Source organism: Capsicum annuum, chromosome 9, assembly GCF_002878395.1.
Source record: "Capsicum annuum cultivar UCD-10X-F1 chromosome 9, UCD10Xv1.1, whole genome shotgun sequence".
In the NCBI taxonomy this organism is placed as follows: Eukaryota; Viridiplantae; Streptophyta; class Magnoliopsida; order Solanales; family Solanaceae; genus Capsicum; species Capsicum annuum.
Window position 1 is genome coordinate 189,892,244 of NC_061119.1, and position 11,758 is coordinate 189,904,001.

At 30.6% G+C, this 11,758-nt stretch overlaps 1 pseudogene; it reads left to right on the top strand.

The window, feature by feature from the left end:
• Window positions 1–5,007: 5,007 nt before the first annotated feature.
• LOC107841235 lies at window positions 5,008–11,175 on the top strand (annotated as a pseudogene).
• The last annotated feature ends 583 nt before the right edge of the window (window positions 11,176–11,758 follow it).

Genomic DNA, 11,758 nt, shown 5'->3' on the forward strand with positions numbered 1-11,758 from the left:
ATGCATAACCCTCTTTGGATGAAATTAAGGTCTTATAAACATTACATTACCTCTTTAAATTCCCAAATATCATTCCATACGCAAGAGGGGAGAAACAACCTAGGGTTTAAGGATTCCACTCTCTAAGGGCCCAATTTCTCTATGTTCTCTTTGATTTTTTCCCCATCAAAAGGTATGTGAGACTATCCTAAAACTCATGAGAAAGCTTGTCACGACTCGAATCACGGCCCTACGGCCATCCCCAACCACAAAGGCTCAAGAGATCCCTTAGCATTTTACCATGAGCATAATTCATACATAAATCAAAGAGAAAAAGATATAAGGAAATTCAAGGGAAATTCATAATACAAACTGTGCCAACAAAATATTACAATATAATACTCAACTTCTATCTACGAAACCTCTATTGAACACTAACTATCTAGGCAGGAACAAAGCCCCCGGTGGGACCATAAACTGTATTAGATATACATATGAATAACATGCCTTCTGAAAGATGGATGGATTATCAACTCTGTCACTATCCCATGAGTTCTATTGATACGATGGACCACGGGACTGAGCCCCAAAACCTGTACTATCAGGGGGCCAATACTCGAAAGTACTGGTATGTAGAACAATCCAAAAATAAAATATATTTTGTATAACATAAGTGAGAGTATTTCATAAAAACAAGTCAAAATAAAACAATTTAAAAATACATGGACATAATTTGATGAGCGTCAACCATTCTTGTATAACACTGACTCAACTCTTTGTATTATTTTTGAGCTAGATGGTACGCCTTATATATCTGATTATCCCAGAGGGTATATAGAATTCGTCCTTGACTTGGCAGCCAATCCTCCAATCCAAGTTTGCCGCCAGGATTGGAGTACATAATAAACACTAAGTATGCCTCCTTGCATGACATACCGTGTCATAAGAAAAGAATATGCTTCCTTGCATGACATACCTTTTTCATAAAAGAAATCTGCATCGGTAAAATACGATTTTGGACTATGAGTTATCTAAACTCATGCCTTCTTCGGATAACCATCTAACTCTCTTTAAGACCAATTTTAGTACTTTTACACCATTTTTCATGCATATGAAAAAATTATTTTCTTAATCGGTTAAGAACACATCATAACAGGGTATCATCATACCCAGACTTGCCAGTCATTTAAATCGTATAACATCTTATCCATAGCCCTTCTTATTCAAAGCATGTTAATGACCACCAAAAGATTGTCAAATCACATAAGATTTCTTATTTTGAAAGCATATGAAAATTATGCAACACACTCTCTTTTCAAGACTTTAACACATAGTGGTTAATTCTATCATTAATCACATGTAGTTTTATTCATTAGGAAACCATAGCATTTTGAATAAAAATCACCTCATTGAAAAATGCGTCAAAAAACCATGTATAATAATCAAGAGGAATTTAAACTCAAGAATGATCTTCAATCATAAAACAATCCCAACATTAGACACACACAAATCTCATGATTAAAATGAGGACTTACAATTCATGCTCTCAAACTCATTTCACACTTCGTAACATGTTAAGACAATTACTTACATCATGGGGAAGGAAATTTCACAAATCATGCTCATAAATAACTTTTCAATACTCATATAATGTATGCACATGATTATAAATCAAGCTTATGGAAAAACCCCCATAACAAATACTTACTTTTATCAAATTGGGTTCATGATGCATGCTCTTAAAATAATTTTCCGAAACTCATTACATATACACAAATATATAACTTTAAATCTTATTAAAAACTTAAAACTTACGCCCATGAGATTTATGATATTCCCACATACCTTTTCACGGTGGAAAAATCAAAGAGAACGTAGAGAAATTGGCCCCTTAGAGAGTAGAATCCTCAAACCTTAGATAGTTTCTCCCCTCTTCCATATGGGATGATATTTCGGAATTTACAGAGGAAATGTAATGTTTATAAGACATTAATTTCGTCCAAAGAGGTTTAGGAATGGTTATGGGATTATAAAAGACCTTTATGCCCTTAAAATAAATCAAACAGAACACTTTTAGACGCCCCAAAAAGGCTTTGCGTCGCATGCCCAAAGCAATACTTAGGGAATGTGTTGCATGGCCAAAGTAAAGCTAAGGTAGTGTTCTTTGGCGATTGATTTTCAATGCAGGGCCATCGTATATCCTGGAATGTACCTCATTCAAACAGTCATAACTTTTGGCTCCAGACTCAGATTAATGAACGGTCTGTGGCATTGGAAAGAAGACTCAAAGGAATTTAATTTGATATATAGTAGGCCACATGACTCTTTATATCCTAGGATAAATGATCGCTGGAAATTGACCCAAGAAAAATCATCAACTAAAAGTCAATCGATAGGAAAGTGCTCAACTTAACTTTTGAACTAAGAGATTTTTATGGTGTATACTCATCTCCAAGGATGTTACCAAAATAAAGTGAAATATTGACCAACATGTAACTCAAAAGATAAATGAAGATTGTGCCAGTGAGAAGATAACAAACTACACCCACAAACATGATTAATAAAGCTAAACTATTCAGGAATGCAACACCTGAATTCATGGAAGTTTCATTATTAATATTTGTTTTTTTTCAACGTAACTATTATCCTTTTGTAAATTCTGATTTTAGTTATTAATGTTAAATGTATCTCTATTTTCAGTTGTTGAATTTGTCCACAAAGGTTATTAGCCTTTTGTAAATTCTGGTTCTAGCTATTAATGTTAAGTATATCTCTTTCTTCACTTGTTGAATTTGTCCACAAAGGTTATTAGTTCATCCATGACATTCTGAATGTTCTTTTTCTGAGACAATGTTAAAATTAATGACACAACTAGAAATTTCAAATTCCTTCTTAGGCATGCATTGACTTGATTCAAGAAGGGCCCTGGACCACAAAGAAATACAAAACTGAGTACTAAAAAAATCTTCCTACCTCCATTCAAAAACAGATTGAAAATAGATAAAAAAAAATTAGAACCTCCAAGGGTTTGATAGTGTTTCAAGAAACAATGGGAACTCTCTCATCCATTTCCATCACAACAATTTTCAGGCTACTTTAGGCGTAATAACCCACATTCTTCTATCTTGCTCAAGTATTTTACACCCCATTTAGATTGCAAAGCATTCATGGACTTCTCTTGGCATTACTTATCGCCTATGTTGCTCGGCCGCTTCAAAAATGTCATCGGGTGCATATCAGATCCTTTAAAAGTAGTGCATTGTTGGAAGATCCGTACATTCAAAAGAAGAACACCAGTTGCCAGACTACTAAATTCAGATTCACTAATATATGAAAGCTGCATTCTGTAAAGGGTCATTCTATCAACAAATTTTGAAAAAATAGGAGACAAAAACAAAAGTTAAGACGATTTTTATTGATCAAAATCAGAAATAGGAGACAGAAACAAATTGAATTTTTGATGGTCGATTTCGCCAATGATTCGAGCAGACTTCCTCAGTGAATTAAGATTTAAATAGCAATCATAATGGCAGAATTCTGAAAAAAAATTACAATGGCTCAACTAAACTGTTTAAAATAAATGACTAATGATAAAAGATTGAAACATTGGTGATTGAAAAGAAACAAGGCATACCTTTTTGCCAAACAGAGAAGTTGGAAGATTTTTGGGACAGCGTCGTTGTGATTCAGGGGCGGCTCAATGTATTGTGTGGCCTAAAGCGAAACTTCAAAATGAGGCCTTAAAAAATATTTTTGTATATTTTTATATTTGAAGTTTATTTCTATAACTTTTTGAGATGCAAAATTATGAATAAATTTACTTTACAATCAATTTCACTCAATAATTTTCATTTCAATTAATTGTATACTTAAATTATTTCATTTCTATTGAGATGATGTTGATCTTAAGTAAGATTTTAATAATTTTAATTAATAAAAATTCTTTCAACTGAGACAATTATTATAGGGACTCTATATGCAGTATAAACATTTGAAAAAAAAAATTATCTTATTGAAATATTTCTTACCATTCTACTCTCTTCATGCCACTATAACTATTATTTTAATTCATTACGTCCATTACATGAAATAACAAATATAAGGTATAGTTATTAAGTTGCCCTATTTATTATATTTTATTTAGAATTGAGAATTACTAAAAGTAAATCTTCTTTGATGTTAAGGATAAAGTTGAAAATAATTGTAAACTTTAATCTTAAATTTCTAACATGATATTTTCTTTGATCTAAAATAACATTAAAATAAAATAATATTTTCTAATAAAAAAAATACTCTTAATTATAAATTTATAATTGTTAAAAAAATGAGGCCTCGAAAATTGGGGCCTAAAGCGGTAGCTTTAGTGGCTTTAGGCTAAAGTCAGCACTATTGTGATTTCAAATTTTAAGGAGATTAAATTGTGCAACTGTTGAGGAACTTTTTCTCGATACTTCTGTTGGAATTGTTTACAGTTGCTGGAAAGTGTTCGACTGTTTGTTGGTGTCTTTTCATAAAATTGCATTGCATAACTAAGGTTGTCGAGGATGTAGCTCAGGAGATCTAATAGATAAGCCAAATAGCAGCCACAAATAAATCTGGCGATTAGGTGAAATATGTAAAAGCGGTGTAAAGAAGAGGACTAGGTGAAGAAGAACACAATTGATTTAAGGAGTTGTAAGATATCATACCTGTAGGCAAATAAAGAATATGAAGTTTGAGGGAAATATTTCATGGCTGAGTAAATTGGTGACAACTCTTGGAAGAGTAATGCAGGATCAACGACTATGATCTATATTGAAACAGTTCGCATAGCATCGCGGAAAGCAGTGGAATGTCTTTAAAATAAAGTAAAATTCTTAAACGTTAAGGAATTTTGCGTAACCAAATAAGGGACAGGTGTATTTTAGATTTAATGAGAACGGACATAAACATACTAAGCAACGTGAAAGGTGAAAAGATATGCGAAACCAGATAAGGGACTCATGTAATTTAGATTTCATGAGTGTGAAAAAAAATTGTAAAGGAGCAATGAAAGGTGAAAATATATGAATTTTACTATAGTAGTTTCAAATAAAGGGGCTTATGACTTGAATTCTGATATCGCTGATTTAACAAATGTATTGGTTGGGCCTTAATGGTGTGTGTAGTTTGAAGGAATACTCAAACTGGTAGAATTCTGAAAATAAATTACAATGGCATAAGGTTGTTTGAATCAAATGACTAATTGTTAAATTGTGAGAGATTAGTGATTAAGACGTAACAAGGCTTACTTTGTTTGCTTGAGAAAGAAGAGAAAGGCGTTGAGGCAGAACGTCGTGTTAAGGAATTGATGTTGAGGCGTCTGCTGGAAAAGTATTTATTGTGTCCTTTGGAAATTTGCAGCGTATCTGTAGGTTTGTGTAATACAAGGCAAGTTCAATGGGCTGGGGGCATTTTCGGAATTTAAATAAGTTTATTTTAATTAAATGAGTGAGAGGCATATTAGTAATTTTACTTTAAGTTTTTGAGTTGGTGCTTTTAAGGTAGTATGGATTTATTATAATTATTTAATAACGTAGAGAGTGTCCAACAGCGCATTTTTTAAGTTCAAGATTGATAAAGAAACTCGATCTAAATGATCAATTTACGAGGGTTTATGTAATTTTTATTGGGTAATAGGTTGCCCGCAAAGATAAAGTATCTTTTTGCAAATCTCAAACAAGTTCAAAGTGACTTTATGTCGTTTTTCTTATAGAAAAATAATTTTACAAAGGTAATGATGATAATTTTAATAATAATGTCATGTAGGTAGAATCGTTATCTTTATTATACTAGAAACTCGAAGAACTTTAACTAAATATTTTTCTCCTTTGGAAAATAGATTTCACACTAGAAAAAAGAGCCAATCAATCTTTTCTCTAATATTTCATTTGAAAGTCCGTTAAAATTTTGTTATTTAACTTTTTCTTATTTGAATTTTATGTACCTCAAATTTAATCCTTTAAAAGCAACTAATTTTTTTTCCAATTTTGCTTGCTACACTTGGAGTTGTGAGGATCTTCTCAAACTTTAATCGCAGTTCTAAATGAACACATAGCATTACCTTACATTTATGATTCGATTATGTATCTTATGTAATTTCACAAAACCTTGAAAAATCATGATAAAAGTGTGTAAAATATTTGATATTTTTAATCTTTATATAGATTACAAAATACTCAACAATTTTCATAGATACTTCCGAAGAATATATTCTTTAAATTTACAAATAAAATATAGTACTATTTATAAAAGCACAAAGCACTAATGTGATATCTGTGTAAATTTATTTTTCAATTACTTTATAATCTATTTAAGTCTAATTTAGAATAACACTAAGCCAGGTTGTGTCAAAGTTAAATATTAAAAATAAAGAATGATAACTTAAATTCTTCATAGATATTTTTCATTACATTTGAATTTTTCATAAAAAAGGTAAAACATATGGTCAAACTATCCCTAACGCTGGGCTATACTTTCTACAACAAGTTTTTTAACATGAACAACTAATACTTCTCTGGCATTGCATCGGACTTGCGATATCAATTTCTGTATTGACCTAGAGTCAGGTACTTAGCTCATTTTCATTCCACCATAGAGGATGGCATCAACAAAGTTGAAGGAATTAAAGAAGCTATTATGGGATATGTTGAGCAAGAGGTTCATCAAACTTATTATTTTCCCTAGGGGTGCCCCTATATATCTTCTTTGTGAAAAAAGCAAAGACGGATGACGCTTTGTGGATTCATATTGTTTATCGACAGTAGAACAAGGTGACTATCAAGAATAAGTATTCTATATCACATATTGATGATTTTTTTCGATAAGCTTCAGGATGCTTCAGTTTTATTAAAAATTGACTTGAGATCGGACTACCATCATTTGAAGATCAGGGCTTCAGATACTCCTGAGACGGCTTTTGGACGAGTTGTGGACACTACAAGTTCCTTGTTTTGTCATTTGGGTTGAATAATACTCCGACAATGCCCATAGAGTTAATGACTTATATTGGTGCTTCAAGCCTATTGATTGGATCCATTTTTCATTATGTTCTTTGATGATATTTTAATCTACTCTAGAAGTGGAGAGGAGCACGAGCAACATTTGAGGATTGTACTATAGACTTTGAAAGATTAGCAATTGTACACTAAATTCTTTCTAACCTGCTATATTTCAAGCTACCATTACATTACCATTATAGGCAAGTGAGCTTAGATCAGATGGAGATTTTTGTTGGCTTATGACAGATGCATCGTACTGTCGACCTTCCCATCCACTAGATCAAGAACATCGCTTTTAGAACCACCATCTTCACTGAATTTTTTAGATATGAAAATTTTCATGATCTAAAAATTGAGGTCATGATGGCACCTATTACGATCCAACCATTGTAAGTAAGCAAAAAAGTCGCAGTAGAATAAAAGATCGAAATAAAAAAGAGATAAAATAAATAAAAGATTTCTAGAACAAAGTCAGACCATAATACTCATTAAACTGATATATTCGAAAGAAAATACTGTCAATCCCTAAAACCTGGTGTCATGAGCATGAAGAGAATCTAATACAATTTCGAAATCTGAAATACATGAATCTATCTCAGATAAAAACTAAAGACAAAATAAGATAGGATGAGGTCCAAAAATTGTCCCGAACTCTAAAGCTCACTAGTACCTCAAAATTAGTCTCTCAGTTCATAAAATCAGCCATCATGGGTCACATTCGTACTAAAATCTGCATCAGAAGGGCATAGATGTAGGAGTAAGTATTGTTCAGTTGTACTCAGTAGGTATCATAGGCCGATTGAGCAAAGTAGAAAACTTAAATAATAAAGAGTACTATGAGAACGTTTCCACCTCTATACAGAAAATTTTTCAAACGGTAACTCATATTGTATCTCCTAACAATTCTACAAGTATGATATTAATATAAGAATAACTATACATGAATATATAAGAAAAGCTAAGTACACTATAGCAAACATGTAAATAGAAGCACAAAGATGCAATGCAATAAGATGATGGTGTAATAATGGTGGGGAAAAAAAGCAATTGCATGACTTTTCGTATATACTTTTCAAGCTAAAGCTTCTAGGATATAATCCGTTGGGGTTTCGCAATCCATATACTTTCACAATCTCAATCTTATATCTCAATCACCTTGTTGGTATATCTGTTGGTCTAGGATTTTGTTAAGCATTTGATTTTCTTTCAAAATTCATGTTTCTTAGTTGTACCAATCTCATGAATATGTATGAATGAAATGAGGATGTAATGTTCACAATTAATTAGCATGAAGATAATAATCAATTTAATACAGGTATAAATGAGTTCAAAATCAACTCTATATGTCAATAATTTTAGCCATTACATGGCTCCACTGAAATAAATAGTCAAATAAGATATCAATAATCTCATTTTAAATTCCTCTCTTAGACATGATTATAATGATATAACCAAATAATGCTCAAATAAGGCCTATAATATCAATCTAAGCCCCCCACTTGAGCATAACAATAATCATAAGGCAACTAAATGCATAAATAAGACCTAGAATATCAAGTTAAGCCTCACACGGGCATCACAACAAATATAATCTCTCAAGTCAATAATGATCATATTATACTAAAATTGTGAAGAATTTTAGGCAAAATTAAATTATCATTTTGCTCCTACACTAAATTAAAATTATATAAAGTATCTAATTAGTTAATTAATGATTAACAGTATGACAATTAAAATGACAATATTGATGTGAAGTTCATACATTTACCAATTAATTGAAAATTTAAGTTTCATTTTCCAGTATTTATTCTTCAATTAAAGTATAAATTATTTTATTGTTATTTTTGTTTGTATGCCCACCAATTAATTGAGAAGTTTAGCACGATTTTAAAAGAATTTATATATACATATAAAAGGAGGTTATAGAATTGCTGACATGGCGTTCTCTAAGGACTGAGTTCATATTTATCTTTTTTGTCCTTTTTTTGGGCATCATTTTTAAGTTTAAAAGACATAAATCTCACCTTAAACTATCACTAATGCTATTAATGATATTTATATCATTTTCTTAATTCACCTTTTCCTTTCCTTGTTCTTCTATCAATCAAGAATCAAGAAATTAGTTATAATATAAACTGTTTGTTTTCTTTTTTTTTCAATTTTTCTATGAAATATATTAACTAAATTACCCACATAAATTCTGTTTTTTTTTTTTTTTTGTCATTAACACCATTTTCACTTTCCATAAACCTTTCTCTATTATATTTTTTAAGGAATTTGTGCCCTTTTTCTTAATTTCTTGCCCAAATTTTTTAATTTGATTTCCCATTTTACTTGTCTTTTTTTTATTAATCAAGAAGAGACAAGAAAAAAAATTTCATGTGTTTACCCTTTGCACTAATTATTTTTTCTTCAAATTAAAATGTAAACATCATTTAATTGGGATATTTGATAAACTAGACATGTTATTAATTATTTTTTTTAATCAATGTGCTATCTCAATTTGGGATGAATAATTCGGGACGAAGGAAGCATTATATTACAATTAAGACACTTAATATCAGTGTCAGTTATAATTTTATTAATTATTGCCTTTATTCTTTTAATTCATATTACTCAATTAAGTTACAAATTTATTGATTACTATACATACTAAATACTAAAGAAGTAAAGCATATTTTCTCGAACCACCAAGAATTCTTCTCTCTTTATTTCTTGATTATTTTCTTTCCTTATATTCATAATTTTTAATAACTTTTATTATTTATAGATTACAGAAGATAAGATAAACATATGAAAAATTTGGGGAATCAAATTCAAACTTGATGAATGATTCAAATTTAGTCGTGATGAGTACAATATCTCTTTCATATTACTTATCTAATTTTAATTTTTTTATTCTCTTTTTATATAATATTCTTTTTTAAAATTTGTTATTTGTGTGACTTTTTCCCACTGGTAGTGGTTTTGCCATAGTTAATATTTTATACATTCTTTGAATAATTTTTATTGTTTGCAGATAAGATGATTTTTTAAAAAATTATAATATATTACTTATCTAATTTTAATTTTTTATTCTCTTTTTTTATAATATTCTTTTTTTAGAATTTTTATTTGTGACTTTTTCCCACTGGTAGTGGTTTTCCCATGGTTAATATTTTATACATTTTTTGAATAATTTTTATTGTTTACGGATAAGATGATTTTTTTTATAATTATAATATAAATTGTAGAGAGAGAGATTTTTATTAAAAAAAAATATCATGTAATTTATAAATTACATGTTTTTTTTTTTTTTGAAATTTCAACAGAGATTGCACTAAATTTATATTTGATTTACAAATTAAAAAAACCGACAAATTGTCTTCATACTCTCAAGGCGCATGACAAAAAAATATGATTATTTTTTCCATCTCATTATTTCTAATATAATATGTGTGCAAATGATTTTTTTTAGAAAATAAAGAATCGTATAAAAGGACTCAACTTCCTTGGTAAATGCAATTTTGGTAAATTTTGCTTTAGAAAAAAATTTCCTCAAACTCGATTAGGCATATTAATAAAGTACAAAGAGGTTGCCCTCAAATAATTAGTTTCTTCAAATATAATATATTCTTTGTGTGATTGCTTTAACTCAGCTCAACAAATACATTCTTTTGATATATGAAGTTAGAGGGTTGAAATAAAGGAGAAGTTGCTTCCAAAATCTTCGTTAACTCTTTCGCCGCCGCCCCCGTTTTCTCGAAGGTTAGTTAATCAAAATTTCGTGCGGAGAAGTTGCTTGCAGTTACGCAGCCTTGATCCTCCATGATGAGGACATCACAATTACAGCTGACAAAATGTCAGCTATAGTAAAAACAGCGAATTTGACAGTGGAGCCATACTGACCTCTTCTCTTTGCCAAGCTTGCTGAGAAGATAAACCTCAGGGATCTCGTCATGAACGTCGGTGCTGGTGGTGGTGGCGGCGGTGGTGGTGGTGGTGCTGTTGTTGTTGCTGCACCCACTAGTGGTGCAGCTGCTGCACCAGCTGCTGAGGAAAAGAAGGAAGAGCCCAAGGAAGAAAGTGATGACGACATGGGATTCAGTCTGTTTGATTAGGATCTCCTTACAGTACAATGTTTGTTTCTTTTTCAAAAATTTGATGAGACTTGGTAATAGCATCCTTGTTAATGTGATTTTTGATCTGCTTGTCACATTTATATGTAGCCTTGCCATATTATGGTTATGAACATCAGTTATGTTACTGAAGAAAAAAAAAAGAAGACGAAGAAGAAGTTAGAGGGGTTAAAGCTTAACTTCAATATTATATTTGTTGAGCTAAGTTTTCTTTTTCATTCGATATCAAACTCAAAAATATAATTAAAATACTAATAGATTGTATTATTATAATTAGAGAATCAAATAAAGATAAACTCAATCACTGAATAAAGATTGTTTCTTTTTAATTAGATAATCTAACAATAATTTTCTATCATATTTAAACTTTTTAATAGTCGCGTGAAGCACAGACAAATTCACTAGTTTGTCATAATGCACGCATAAATTGCTGATAAAAATTGAACTGCAAAGCACTTGAACGAATAGGAGAATTAGAAGAGTTTCTTTGAGCAGTAAAAGGTAGACTAATTAATTAGTAGTAAATAGAAGAATAGGCATGTTCAAGAAATATAAATTAGAAAATAGCTATGTGACATCAGTTCAATTCATCATGTCGCCTTTTACTTTGTTTTGCATGAGAAATATCATGACCCAAAGACT